Raw genomic sequence first — 15,316 nt, 5'->3', positions numbered from 1 at the left:
TAGCTCCAATATAAGACTGTCCAAAATTCATACTCATGTCAATAGTCTACTCAGTGTTTACAACCTTGGACCACCTATTCACTAGGAAACAAGAAAGTAGTAGGATAGAAAAAATAAGATGAGAATGTCTGCAAATACTGTTCTGTTCCTAGCTGCCAATCTGCATATCCTTATGAAAGATCCCGACGAGGAAAAAGCACCTGCAGTCTTTATATTTAAACAAGGCCCCTGATCATTTCAAACTTATTAGGTTCATTTTAGAGTGGATAATTTCATTAACCTGTTACAGGCTTTGCACAGCGGCTGCTATTGAAAGATGGGCCAACGGCAGCTATATTTGACCCAACTGCAAACCTGCAGACCATGAGTAGGCACAGCAAAACACTGTATTTCATTTCACAGGTGAAGACGTCTGGAAGGCACAGCAGCAAAAAAAAGCCTGTTTAATTTAAAGTGTCAGAGAGAGGGAGGAAAAACTAAATTACGACTATATTTGGTGCAAAAAAGGACTTAATAAATAAATATATTAGGAAATGACCTCTTTAGGAAAGCTAGTTTTTGAAATGTATTCAAAATGCAGTCTTAGCTAATCCACAGCAATTCTGGCACAGCCACGGTGAGTTGGAGAGAGCGTGGCTTTGCAGTGTTGAGCAGAGTGTTTTTCAGGGCACTGCTAATTAAACAAACCTTTCCAAAAAGTCATTTCTCACATCATAATTGCATTCGGTACTCAAGGAGGAGACACCAGCTATAAATAACGATACAACTTGAAAACGTGAAAGTAAGATTTGACTAATTATTGGGCAGATACAAATGGCACACCACTGGGAGTAGGGAAAGCGCTCATCTCAGCTCTGAGTGAAGATCCGTTTCAGGGAGGGCTGAGATCAGGCGAACCACACTGGGGCTCTGGGTCATGATCCAACAAAGCAGAGCGGATCATTAGGACATTCTTTTCCCACAGCTCTTCTTTCAACAGACACTGCATACAAACACAGAAATCGCAAAAAAAACAAGAATTCCAAAGAAACAAAACAGGGGCAATCAATCTAAACTCAGAGACGGATGGCATGTCAAACTTTGTCAAAAATTGGCTCTTGAAATTATACTTTAAATTTAAACTTGTAAATATTTCATTACATTGTATTTTATCCATTAAATGGATAGTGCAAACAGTTGCTGGCAGCTAGCCACATTCCTCAAAATATCTTCTCGAGTGTTCAACAGAAGAAAGAAACTCAGGTTTGGAATAACTTGAGGGTGAGTAAAGGATGACAGAATACTTGTTTTTGCATGAACTATCCCTAAAAGACCATTCAGACGTCACCTTTCCTGAAATATCAGCATTTGCCACCCTCCAGGTGCCTTCTCTGGCATAGCCAGGTCAACTAGAATCAGCTATTTAGCTCCTGTCCTGAGGCACACACTGCAGTGTTTAACCTCCCTGGATGTTCCAGTGATTACAATTAAGCAGCTCTTATCCCTGGACATAATCAAGCCCGGGTTAATCCACACACACCATGACAACCACCACAGGACAAGTCCCACCAGCCTGCTTGGACGGTGTCATTGTTGGAACAGGGTCAAGTATGACAGGAAGTGTCTCCTCAGCCAACTAGGATGTGGAGCGAGTGACGGAAGAAAGGGTTGGGAAATGAGAAGGGCATTGGGAAATGGCTGGAAATTTCCACCAGATCACATTTTCATAAATCAAGCCCTTGTCCCGGCACAGTGCGGAGCAGAAGGGATTGGGAAAAGAGGATTAGTTGGGTGCAGCCCAAACACAGGAGTTACAATGTTATCCAATATCATTCATACGAGAACGTGAGGACAGACGAACGATGACTTTGCTGTGCAAGAGCAGAACTGTGAAGCTGGGGAAGTCTAAAATGAAGAATTAAAGAATTTCTCTGTATTAGCTTATAGCCTAACATGAAGACACCACTGAAAGGCAATGAATTACATAGATTGAATGTCAAATATATCCACCATCATATCTAGTTCAGGAGAGGCAGATTTCGTGCTACCCATCTCTCAACAGTTCACAACAATTTATTTGTATTTGTTCAGAATGAGTGAACTTCTTAACCTCCAGCAAATGTCACTGCACAGATTAAAGCCGAAGTGTGTATTTTTCAATATTTTCTCCTGTCTCAGCTTACCATCCACAAACAACTAAGTCATTTGTATGTTGATTTCACCAAAAAAGAAAAACAGTATTCTATTTGCATAATTATCCTGATCAGCGGCACACACCAACATAGGTCAACCAATGCTGCGTGCTTGGGGCAGAGCTACATGTTTGCCTGACCAATTGAAGACAGGACAGTAGGGAAAACTAATTTTTGAAGATGACAGTCACACGAAAATTAAACACTTTAACTTTAAACATTCATCTCAGAATATTGTAAATAACTGCATCCCTGCTCTACACACTATATAGAAAACAGTACATTTAGTTCATAAAATTATTGTGTAAGGTGAATCCTCAAAGCCTAAAATGTCCATTTTTTATGTTTAAACTAATGAGAATGTGATATCTAATGTTCATTAGCATCTTCTTTTTCCATCACACACTGTTTACAAAAATTTACTGTAGAAAAAAGAATTATTGTGAGCAATATGTTCATATAGTAAAGTCAACAATATGGGACAGTCTTCAAACCTGCTTTGGCAGAGCACTGTGGAAATTGAATTAGCATGGAGTACAAAGTCACTTAGCAAAGGTCACAAAAAAAAAAAATCACTGAAAAAAAATAAATAAATAAAAACATAGAAGGACATGGGAAACAAAGCAGCAAACTTTATACTCGCACCATTCTTCAACCTAAAGTGGGCCTGACATTTCTCAGACATTCTCAATCAAACAACCAGTCCCACAGAAGCACAAACAAAAGGAACGTGTGCTCTTCATACTAATTTCCTGCATCCTGGAAATATATACAAACACTTTTACATGATTTATAAGTTGATAAACCCAGATTAATGATATTTAGGACAATGAAACATCAAGTCTCTGCCCTGAAATGCCACCAAAAAAGGCTATTTAGCAGGAAGGATTATTCAGAGCAGGTGCCACAAACTGTGCCAAGGCGAGTCAGTATCGGCCAGTCGTGGATTTTTGCAGCATACCAAATGGCCTGGGAGAGACGGGGCAAGCAGAGCTATCAAGCAGGTGTGTGGCCATAAAGAGTCATTCACCCTCACACGGAAACCTCTCACTGTCCTTTCTTTTCATCCTATGGCCATTTCATTCAAAGGTGTCAAACAAACCGACAAAACTATTCACTGTTATCATGCCGGATCATGATATATGTATAACAATGAGGTCATTGTTTGGTACGACTATTGCCACAGATACGATTTGCTTACATTTTGGTACACTTTCCACAGCTGTTTGGATACATTTCCAACTACAAACCCTGAACAGTTTAATATGACTGCAAACCAACACTTTTAATTGGCTTTGTTCAGAAAGGCAGCCAATTTTAAAAAAAATTTCTTCTACTTCATTTATTTATCTTATGAAATCCAATTAAAACCTTTTTTTGTAACACATCAAAGCCTAAACGGCCAAATCAGATTTCAAGCTTTTTTTTGTTTGTTTTTTTTTTTTTTTTTAAATATCATTTAAAATATATGCAATATCGTCCAGGGGTGCCCGAATACACTCATTTTTTTGCTCACCATGTAGTGAATAGTGAATGAGTGAACGAGTCAGCGGTTTTAAACAAAATAAACACATGAGTGCGCAAAATGCCTCTTATGTTCTCTCAAGCGACTCGTGAGTTCAGCACTGTGGCGAGATGTCATGATAGACATGAGCAGTTTTCTGTCATCGCTTTGCATGTTGACAGCTACTCTCTTGGCATCACACTGATGCTTACATCATTACTATAGCAACCAATGCAGACACACCGGATATTAACTACAATGTCTGAACAAACGGATCAGATCACATGCAAAATGAAAATGCGGACCATCAGACCTAAAGATTGGATTTGAAAACCAAATTGAGTTTGTGTATGGAGTGAACAAATCCTTCGTGTATAAGTGTACAAAACAGAAGCAGGCCTGAAATGAGATTCAGTAAGAGAAAAGCTTACATAATGAAGACACTTCATTAACATATGAAATGAGTTCCAGGCAGGAGGGACTGCAGAACTCACATTCCACATGTTCCAAAGAACTGAAGGAAAAAAAAAAAAAATACTATAGGGGACTGATAGTCAAGGCCAAGACAAAGATGGAAAGAGAGGCGAGAGAAAAAGAGAAGCTTTAGAGACTACCCATCAAAGCAGAGCTCAAACTCTAAAACTTTCACAAAGATTTCCATATTCTAAAAGTGAGATATGAAAAGTTTATCAAAAAGCCACTTTATGAAGAGTTCCTTCACACAGTTCCTCTTATTAGGCACCTCAAAAGGCAACGGACCACCCAGGCAAAATAAAAAGTACAGTTGTGGTCAAAAATTTACATACACTTTGCAGTATCTGCAAAATGTTAATTATTTTACCAAAATAAGAGGGATCATACAAAATGCATGTTATTTTTCCTGAATAAGATATTTCACATAAAAGACATTTACATATAGCCCACAAGAGAAAATAATGGTTGAATTTATAAAAACGACCCCATTCAAAAGTTTGCATACGCTCGATTCTTAATACGGTGTTGTTAACTGGATGATCCACTGCTGTTTTTTTGTTTGTTTGTTTTGTGATAGTTTTTCATGAATCCCTTGTTTGTCCTGAACAATTAAACTTCTTCAAGTAAATGCAGGTCTACAGAAACCAAACGATAAATATGGCTCTGAAGACAGCAAGATGCTGTACAGTGCCAAGCTGTGGAAAGACACAGTCTTTGCATTGCCTTCCTTCTGATCCCAACATTAGGAAAGAAAGGATTAATCTTGTTTTTAATGAAGTTTCGGACTGCATCAGTAAGAACTTGGTCCTTTGTTCACTTCATTTTACCGCGGATTTGTTTTACAAACAAGTCACAATTCAACACAGGATTTTCAGAAAAACTGAAACTAAAAGACGATGCTCTATTGGATCCAACCGTAATGTCGCAACACACAAGTGCGAGTAACTGTTTTTATTATGTGGTCACAATTGCTTTGTCTGTTATTACAGATCTTTTGATATTTGGAATGTGTATTTATGCATTTTTAATCTAAATGACAGCAGCATCCATAGAGGATGTTAAACATACACAACTGTTAGCCAATCATAGCAGTGGGCGTTTACTTCCGAGTCTAAAATCCGCCTCGCCTATTCAAACACAGCGGTCCAATCAGGGGGGTTAAATAGGACAGAAAATAGCCAATCACTCTAAATTATTATATTTTGGCAACATAATGACATAGCACATCTTGACAACATTTTAAGTGGACCTCAGAGAACAGAACTAAATAGTAAAAAGGGTAGTTCATGACCCCTTTAACATTTTGCAGATACCGCAAAGTGTATGTAAAATTTTGACCCAAACTTTAGATGCTACAATTAATTTGTTTAACAGAAAAGTGTTAAACCAACACAGAACAGCAAAGGCATACTACACATTAAGCAAAGGATATCAGCACAAGTTCCCTTAACAAAATTAATATTAAAAAACTAAATAATAATAAATGTATTATTTGTAGATATAAACATCATACTTTGATATATCAAAAAATTACTATCCATAAGAAAACCTGAAAAAAATGTATCACTGTTTCCATAAATATATTAAACCAGCACAACCTTTTCAACTGTGACAATAAACTTTTTCAGTAAACAATTTTCACCAATACAAAACTGCTTAGAAACCAAAACTGAAGTCACCATGGTGCAGATGAAGCTGATTAAACATACCAGACTCTCGACTCTTTATCACTGAGTTTATTTTAGACAAATTTTGTGTCTTTAGGAGGTCTGAAATTACTGATACCTAAAAATAAAAATTTTCAATACCCACTTCCAACAAGCCTATAATGTATTGTGTGCTTGATCTCCAAGCACTTTACGCTGCCCTTCGGACTGTGAATATACATGTACAATCCCTATAATTTGACATCTCATTTAAGATGGACAAACACCCTGATAAGTCTACTTCGCAGGGAGCTACCAGCCAAAAGGAAACATACCCCAAGGCTCATCCTGTCTCCTCTGTACGAGAGCTCTTTTTGCAAACCCAAGCTCAGCTCTGTCAGCTCTCATCCATCTGACTAAAGCAACATCACAATGTGATGAACTGCAAAATGCTGAAGAGCAATAAAAACACAAGCATACAGTATGCTCCCACTGGCCTGCTTTGCAACTCTGTTTGTTGTTTTATGAATCTATATAAATGCACCAAAGTCTCCTCCTGATGAAAGAGGCAGCAGAAAAGACTTTGACAGCATCCATCCTTGAATCACATTAAAACAAAGTTTTCAAAAACATGTACAACTTATTTAAATTATAAAACAGAACAAAGGGTAGCTCTTTGCATAAAAGCTAAAATTCTCCTGACAAGCAAAGCTGCTCAATGTGCCATGAATGACAGCGCTGCCTAATTTAACAAGCTCCTCATCTCAGCTGGGGTAAGAGTTTTAAAAAACAGAAACTTTAATATTTCAGGGAATTATGTTAACATGTCATCAATACGACAATGGGCCTTGCCAATGAAAAATTACACGTAGTAAATATGATTTGCATGCAATTTCAAGTAAAGATGAGTATTAATTAATCAACATGCAAAAGAGGGTTGTGCAGTTATACATCACATCAGGCCTAACTAAAAGGTGAAGGGTTAAAGAACATGGTGCATGCTCATCTCACCTGTCTGATTTGTATATTGCTTATTAAGTGAAAGTATATCAGAAACGTATCCCAAAAGTATAACCTTATAATTCATAAAGATACTGCAAATGCACATCACACTACAAAAAAAATCTCACGCCAGCTGTTTTCATTCTGTAATTTGGCTTTCACACTGCACTTAACCCCTTTAAAAAGGAACGATATCTTTGGAATCGCTCCCAACACTTTATTTTTAGCAGATGACTTTAAAGCGCAGTTATGTTCACAGGATTCGCTATTATTGTAAACAAGGTGGCAAACAACAAGGTCGTTGGTGTGAACGCTTATTTTTACAGTTACCGTATGGTTAAAATGGTTTAAAAAACTAGATTATGAATCGAATACCACGAGTATGGTTCTGCAGAGAATTGAAGTGCCAAGAGTAACTTAACGTTACAGTGTGAACACCGGGTTACAGTCTAGCAACGTCCACCCAATCATAAACTAAACAGCGCTTACCTTATTAAACATTTATGTGTTTTGTACAGTCGCAGAAACTTTCAAGTGCCGTTTAGAATCAGCGTCTAGATTTCACATTTTTCCTAAACACGCGTTACCAAAATAGGTCACGTGCATGTCAACTTCGCACACTTTGTTGTCCAATCAGCTTTACTGACTCATGAATATGCAAAAAGGGAAGGTTCATCCGCTGTTTACAAACGTACAGTAGCCTATAAATTTACCCATGATTTGTTAATAAGGCAGTCTGAAATGTGAACAGTGTAAAAAAAATTAATAAATAAATAAAAAACATCATTACGTTTATTGGGTTTTGAGTGACACTTTAACAAGTGACATAAAAACGAAAAAAGAAAGAAAACACATTAATATTTGATGGACGCAGCTGCAACACATATTTTAAATCGCTACAGTAATGTAGACATGTTGGGATTCAGTCAGTAGATGTGCCAAAACGTGCAATTTCAATCAAACACGATGATCCCCAAAGAAAACACTTGCCCTGACAAGTCCCAATAAGCAATGAAATAAAAAGCAGACATTTAAGATCGTGACTACTTGATGTATAAAATATAACAAGACCAACTCTGCCAGTAAGCACTGTATCTTTGCTACAACTTAAATTGTATCATATGCACTGACACCAGGATCACCCTTTCTTTTCTGACGGATGCCGAAGCCTCTGGTCGTATTTTAAATTGTCAATTCAGTCCTCGTGAGTAACCAAATCAGAAACACTTTATTCAGATTTGTGCGCATTATTCCAAATAATCCCTTTAATTTGCTGCTCTGGGTGTGAGAACACTGATAAACGCTTCCTTCTGCATCATAATCATAATCAAAACGACCACGGTCAAATTAAAGGGCTGCATTTCACTAGCAGCTCATTGTGCGCGCGTGTTACTATCAAGCATGACGCGCTGCCTCAAAACAACGCAGATACATATCAATTGTAGACAAGTGATGCGTCTTCAAATGCTTGAAAGTAAACGCTCATGATGAGATATCTACAAACGCACTAAAGCAAAATGTATATGTAACTACGACCAAGCAACTGCTCTCAGTTGATAGACGGTAAATACGCGATTCGCTCGATCAGATGAGATACGCGTGAACGCGAATGCAGTAGTAGGCTACACATGTAGCCTTTTGGGGTTGCAAAGGAACTTTCTAAATGTCGAGTTTAAATGATCATAGATAAAGGATACAACGGCGAAGAAGAATGAGTAATCTTACCTGTCTGCTCTCTGTGAGTGAGTTGTAGGGAAAGCAGCAACAACAGCAGCAGCAGCAGCACACTCGTTCAACTTGTCAACAGTATCAGCGGATGATTCCACGATTAGCTTCATGCATCTCCGCGAAAAAAATCACTGCTTACTTTTTTCGAATCAGTCGTGTTATCATTAAAAAGAAATGCCTCAGCTTAAATGTAAAAAAGGGACTTGTAAAATGCTACGATGCTTTCCAATGTAGACAGCAAACCCTCTCAGTGTTATTGGATTCTTCCAAGGCTGGCTTTGTACACTACTACAAGTGTGCTGATCACAGCGCATCTCTCTGGTACAGACTTTACAGAGATATTGCAACGTTTTTAAATAGACAAATCCATGTATACTGAACAAGCAAAACTGCCAAAAAAATAAAATAAAATCACTATCAACAAATATCTCTTCCATCATAATCATATTCAGTAACATTATGATTAATGCTAAACAGTGAACACCAGCACAGTGAATTCCAACATTGCAATTCAAATCGATTACAAAAATTGTAAAACTTAGTTCATTCTTGCGCCAATATAAAAACTGATTATATTATTATTAATATATTTTTTCCTCACTTTATTTCGATTTTCTCCACCTCAGCAGGTTACACCCATTGATCTATAATAGGGTCATTGACATAAGGATTTTCGACAGGCAAATTTTATAATACAAAAAAAAAATAATAATATCTTTTGTAGTTGTTCAAACATTAAGAAGGTTGTGTACACATAAATTCATATTAAAATTTTAAATTAAGTGATTTTAGTGTTTTTTCATCTAGATGAAACAGCTGTAGCCTTAAAAAATGTCATGTGGTGCGACCATGATTTATATTAAAATTAATTCACTTCCTTAACATGCTTAATGCTTTTTTTTTTTCGATCTTCTCAGTAATTGAAGCGTTTAGAAACAAAATGATCTCATATTTTTGCTCTATAATTTCAGATTATTGTAGTTAGCAGACTTATTTTTTCTGTAAATTGCATAAAACTGATAAAAATATTTAAAAAATATCATTCACTTAAGCATACTATAGCAGTGATTAATATAATTAGATAATTTATTTTTAATTTAATACAGTTATTGCTATTATTGGTCGTACCACATGATGAGTGGTCACTCCAAATGACACAAAGACTTTACATCATTAAAAATCTATTTAAAGAAACGTGTGAAAAGTTCACATTAATATGGCATTAACTGCAGTAATTTTTTTTTTTGGACCCAGTTATTTCTAAACTTTGCCCAACCTTGGCTGCTCAATTGACCCTTCGCCGGGAGTTTGATTAACAGGCAATCTGAGCAATCACAATGCCAAATCTTCCATTTTTGTCCGACAAACAAGCCAGACAGGAGAGTAGATTAACGTTGGTGGACTTGAATTTGAAAAATAGTGTTTATTGACATCTTTTCACAGTTGAAACAAGATACCTTCTGATGTTCATACATGTTTATTTTGTGCTATAACTAGTAAGAGATGATCGGTCACATACCGCTTGAACTGAGGTGCTACAGCAATCTGTCATGACACATTAAAGAGCCACAAAACAGTATTTGTTGTTTCAATTTCTTAAAAAAAAATTAGACTTCAGATGATATTTTCAAATTCAGTCAAAATTTACAAGCACAGAATTAGCCACCTAAACAAAACAAGCTAGCTTCCCATGAAAGGTCACTATGCAATTTATAATAAAAATAAATGCTTGTAGAAATAACTTAATATTCATTGTTTTTTTTGTTTTGTTTTTTGAGGTCATACCACATGATATCCAAATGTGGTGCCAGCCATTAAAAAGGTTATTTTTTTCCAAATTTGAAAGATGAAACCTGAATTGATGCTTCTATGGGTCCTTGGCAAATTGTTATGATGTAACGTCCTATCTTTGAATGGATTTCAACATAAAAGTACCAAAATGGTAGTTTCTTTATGAAACTAGAAGAATATATTTTATGTTTACCTGCACGCCATATGACCATTAACCAATGTCAGAGAACTGTGAACATGCAAATGTGATACTTAATTATTAAAATATTTATTTTAAAATCTCAGGGGTACTTAAAAGGGTAATTGATTATGATTTCACTTTTTTAACTTTAGTTAGTGCGATTGAGCACAAACAACATAGTTACGATGCTCAAAGTTCAATGCAAAGGGAGATATTGTCTTTTACAGAATTGCTGATTGACCACCCCTTTAAAGTAAATATATTAGGTGAAAGAGGTTCAGATGACTAAAAGTTTGAGAATGTCTGCAAATAAGAAAAAAACGAGAATTTGTGCATTTTAATGAGTTTGAAAGACAAAAGCCTTTCAATAATACATATTAATTAGTGCTGAAATTAATCGCGATTAATCCCCCCTAACATTAAAGTTTGTAAATATACTATTATTGCAATAATAGTATATATAAAAAAATATTGCAATAATTTCACATTCAATCTTCAAATGAATGTGAAAACAACATAAAGACAGTATATTTTTAAATATTTGTTTAATGGCATCTTTTTTCATGACTGAAGGCCAGTATCACTGATACCAATACTGATTTCGCTATAAAAAGAAATATAGAGAAGTTGCCTCATATAAAATATATTAGGGTACGTGCACGCAGCCACGCACAGTTTTAAGGCAGCTTTAATCGACTTTTTGGTAACATCATGACTTAACTGACCACAACATTGCATGCTGGTAGTTTATTTAGCGCTTTGATATGAAACGATACAGGGCACACTACAGTGCGCGCCAGCACCTTTGTGCGTGCAATGGAAGAGCACGCGCCGCGAGCACAGTACCGTTCCCGCACTCGTTTGACTCGCGCTAGTGATGGGAAGTTCGGATCATTTTACTGACTCGGACCTTTGAGTCTCGTTCAGCAAAATGAACGAATATTTTTTCCGAGTCATTTCGTTCATTTTAGCAAAATATAATTAAAATGTTACGTGCTACACATCTACTACTTATGCAAACGTTGATCACACTACAAACAAAACAAAACTAATGCTATAAGAAACAGAAAAGATTAATTCATTGTTTACCTGGGTCTTGATTAGCTCACCTCACCTCTTATCTGACAAGTCTTCGTGTTTGAGTCGTTCGTTCATCACGTGACAGCCTCATAAACTAAACCTATGCAGTCAGAGCCGGAAAGAGAATTGATTAGTTCATCTCGAGTCTTTCGAGTCGTTCGTTCTTTTGTCACGTGATGACAGCATTGGACAGAGAAATTAGTTCATTTACAAGCTTCCTTACAAACGGGTGCATAGTTGTTGTTGTTGTTATTGTTATTATTATTATTATTTACTGTTACAGTTACCGGATGCGTTTCTGGTCTCAAATTGTAGCTTTTAATTACAGTTTATAAATGTGAATTTCTGTCATGATGGTTCTTTTCCATAACACTGAATGTGGTAACAAAGGTAATAAACTAAAGAGTTGGTTATTATTATTATTAGTAGTAGTAGTAGTAGTAGTAAGTCTTTTTTCCTCAGCCTGAATAGGTTTAACTTATGAGGCTGTCACGTGATGAACGAACGACTCAAACCCGAAGACTCGGGAGACGAACTAATCAATTCTCTTTCTGGCTCTGACTGCATAGGTTTCGCGTATGGGGCTGTCACGTGATGAACGAACGACTCAAACCCTGTTTTTATACAGTCTATGCTCAAACCCGAAGACTCGAAACAGGTAAACTAATTCAGTGCAGAACCTATAGGATGTTGCGCATGCGCGACTGAACGAATCACTCTCTGAGACGACTCGTTCTTCCCGAGTCACATTAAAGATTCGTTCAAAAAGAACGAATCGTTCAAGAACGACCCATCACTAGTATCTAACTGTTCAAAGTAACCCTGAGATGTGCTGAAACTCGCGCCTGGCGCTGAAGTGAAGTGGAGCGCGCGTCTGAAACTTCTCCGGTTTGATGTGGTCGTAAAGACGCTCTGAGACTAAATAAATCCACACAGAGAAAAAGTGACAGAAACAGCAGTTGTGAGGAGTACTTGTGGTTGTGAGAGGGGTGGCGAACCCTAGCTCCGCCCCTGCGTTAATTGTGTTAAATATTTTTAACGCCTTAAACTGAAAAAAATTAATCGCCTATGTTAACGCGCTAATTTTGACACCACTAATATTAATACATAGGCATAGTTAAATAACCTACTAATTCAAATAAAAATGAATGTGTTCATCAGTTGATGCAATGTTCAAACACTTAAACCTGAAATGATTTTTGTAAATCCATTGGTCAAATCCTCTGTTGCCACCGGAATAATGACTGATCTCTGTATGAAAGTCCACAAAACTGGACTTTCTGAGTGTATATAAGCGGTAAACTATTTTAGAAAGGAACTTTTAAAAGATAAAAAAGAGGAATTAGAGAGAATCAATAAATTATAAATAATTTATTGCTATTGTGTGAATAATATGTAATCATGTAATCAATAAAAAGTAACTGTAGTCTGATTACGAGTATTTTAAAATGTAATTTACTCTAATTACAAGTACTTAATTTTTGGAATCTGATTACATAATCCAGATTACATGTAATCAGTTACTACCCAACTCTGCAAATAACTAATGTTTTTTGAAAAATTTAATTGGTACATATGTGGGAGAGGTACTATATGGCATCTTTTTTATGCATTTAAACCAATTTTTAACTGAAAAAAACAAACAAACAATTGCAATCAGATATAAAATCAGACCTATTGACCCAATAGGGAATTATTATAGATCAGTGGTTACACCATAATGTTACACGGAACAATGATTTATTATTAATATCAGTCTATATCTGATATTAAAATATCGGTTAAAATGAACATCTCTACCCCAGATATATCAACCAAAAATAACAAAATAACTAAAATATAATAAAATACCAAACTACATAATACTACTATTGTTAGAAATTGCAACAAAATTAAAATAGAAATATAAACTTTTGAACTGCGGGTTTCGTCTGGTCAGAGGAGAACTGGCCCCCCGACTGAGCCTGGTTTCTCCCAAGGTTTTTTTTTCTCCATTCTGTCACAGAGGGAGTTTTGGTTCCTTGCCGCTGTCGCCTTTGGCTTGCTCAGTTGGGGACACTTAATTTCTAGCGATTATCGCCGATTTTATTGCACAGATACTATTTAAACTAAACTGAGCTAGACAATGACATCTCTGAATTCAATAATGAAATGCCTTTAACTGAAAATTGAAAATTGAGTGTTTAATCTTATCATTATACATTACTGACACTCTATCCTCCAATTTGATACTGTTAAGTGATTTGACACAATCTGTATTGTAAAAGCGCTATATAAATAAAGGTGACTTGACTTGACTTGACTATATCTGAAGAGTTCAGATGCAAAAGCCTCTAAGTGCCATCTGAAATTTTCTTCCAAAATAAGCATTTTTCTCAGGCTTTCATGTGTGGGTTCAGTTATTTCAATTTAATGGCAATTAATAGGTTCTGTTCATTGTCATTACAGTTTTTTTCAACTGCTTACACACGTTTTCAAAACAATGTCACCTTTTTTCAAAACTCTACACACAATTCCCAAAACTGCACACACAAAATGCAAAATCAGAATCATATGTAAATCAAAAGAATATTCTGTAGAATACAGTAAAGAATACAATTGTGTGTGTGGGGTCCCGGGGGGGCAGTCCAGGAATTGGCGGGGGGGAGGGGGGGGGGGGGGGGATCAGTCACCAGTGCCAAGCTACGCTTCATCTCTTCTCCGGGCTGGGTCTGCCACAATACTTCGTCCACATCACAAGATACGTTTTCTCTTGCCAAAAATCGAGGGGAGTATCTCCTAGCATGGCGTATCCAACCTTGGACAGAGGCAACCTCTATGTCCCCACATGTGTCCTCCATTGCCTGGAGAAACGCCATGCAGGCATAGGTTTGGCGATCATACACTTTCCAGCGCCAGGCTGAGAAGAATTCCTCTATGGGATTTAGAAAAGGTGAATATGGGGGTAGGTACAAAACTACAAATTGTGGATGGGTGGCAAACCAGTTTTAGACCAGAACAGCCTGGTGAAAACTAACAATTTACAAAAAAATGTAGTACAGCATGATAACCAACCTCATTCATTCAATGCAGTGCAGTAAATGGATGGCTTAGAGTTACAAATGTTTATGCAATACTATGCAGTCATACGTATTTTACTGTACATTACTGTGATGCTAAAATAGTCATTAGATAGTTGCATAGCTGTTCTCATTTCTGAAGGTTCGAATTATGGACGCCACTGTAAATCGACTCAAGTTTGATGCTGGACTCTCAGTGGTTGATCAACAAGTGTTGCCCTAATCTCATCAGAGATGGCAGTAAAGCAGTGATTGGTTAGTGATCAGTTAAGCAATTGGTGTTTGCACATGTGAGGAGTGTGTGTGTGTGTGACCTGGTGAGACAGTGTAGCATTTTGATTGGTTGTGTTTGGAAAAGGAAAGCAAGTCACTTCCTATTAGATTTTTGTGTTTTAGGTAGAGAATTGTGTAGTGTTTTGAAAAAAGTGTTTTATGCAATTGAAAACTAAGTCAAAGGCTGAGAAATAGCTTATGGTTTTGGAGATTTGGTGTGTAGTTTTGCACTTTGAGTGAGAGGTTTCAGAAATCGTGTGACATGAAAAGATTTTGTGTGTACAGTTGGAAAAAACTGTAAAGTGAAATAACTGAACATAAATATAGGAGCCTGAGAAAAAAAATTCTCATTTTAGAAGAAAATTTCCGATGGCACTTAGAGGCTTTTGCATCTGAACTCTTAATCT

At 36.6% G+C, this 15,316-nt stretch overlaps 1 protein-coding gene across 13 annotated transcripts in view; it reads right to left on the bottom strand.

The window, feature by feature from the left end:
• arvcfb (ARVCF delta catenin family member b) overlaps window positions 1-11,633 on the bottom strand; it is a 215,230-nt gene extending 203,597 nt beyond the window's left edge. For 3 of the 13 annotated variants that reach the window (XM_058775729.1, XM_058775733.1, XM_058775734.1), the window contains exon 1: window positions 8,523-8,805. The gene's annotated coding sequence lies outside the window, so the exon portion shown is untranslated. The other 10 variants (XM_058775732.1, XM_058775731.1, XM_058775737.1 and 7 more) reach the window with 8 other exon arrangements.
• Between the last annotated feature and the right edge of the window lie 3,683 nt (window positions 11,634-15,316).

Source organism: Onychostoma macrolepis, chromosome 05 (assembly GCF_012432095.1).
Source record: "Onychostoma macrolepis isolate SWU-2019 chromosome 05, ASM1243209v1, whole genome shotgun sequence".
NCBI classification, from domain to species: domain Eukaryota; kingdom Metazoa; phylum Chordata; class Actinopteri; order Cypriniformes; family Cyprinidae; genus Onychostoma; species Onychostoma macrolepis.
Note: the sequence above shows the minus strand (reverse complement) of the source record. Positions and strands in the feature narration are given on the sequence as shown.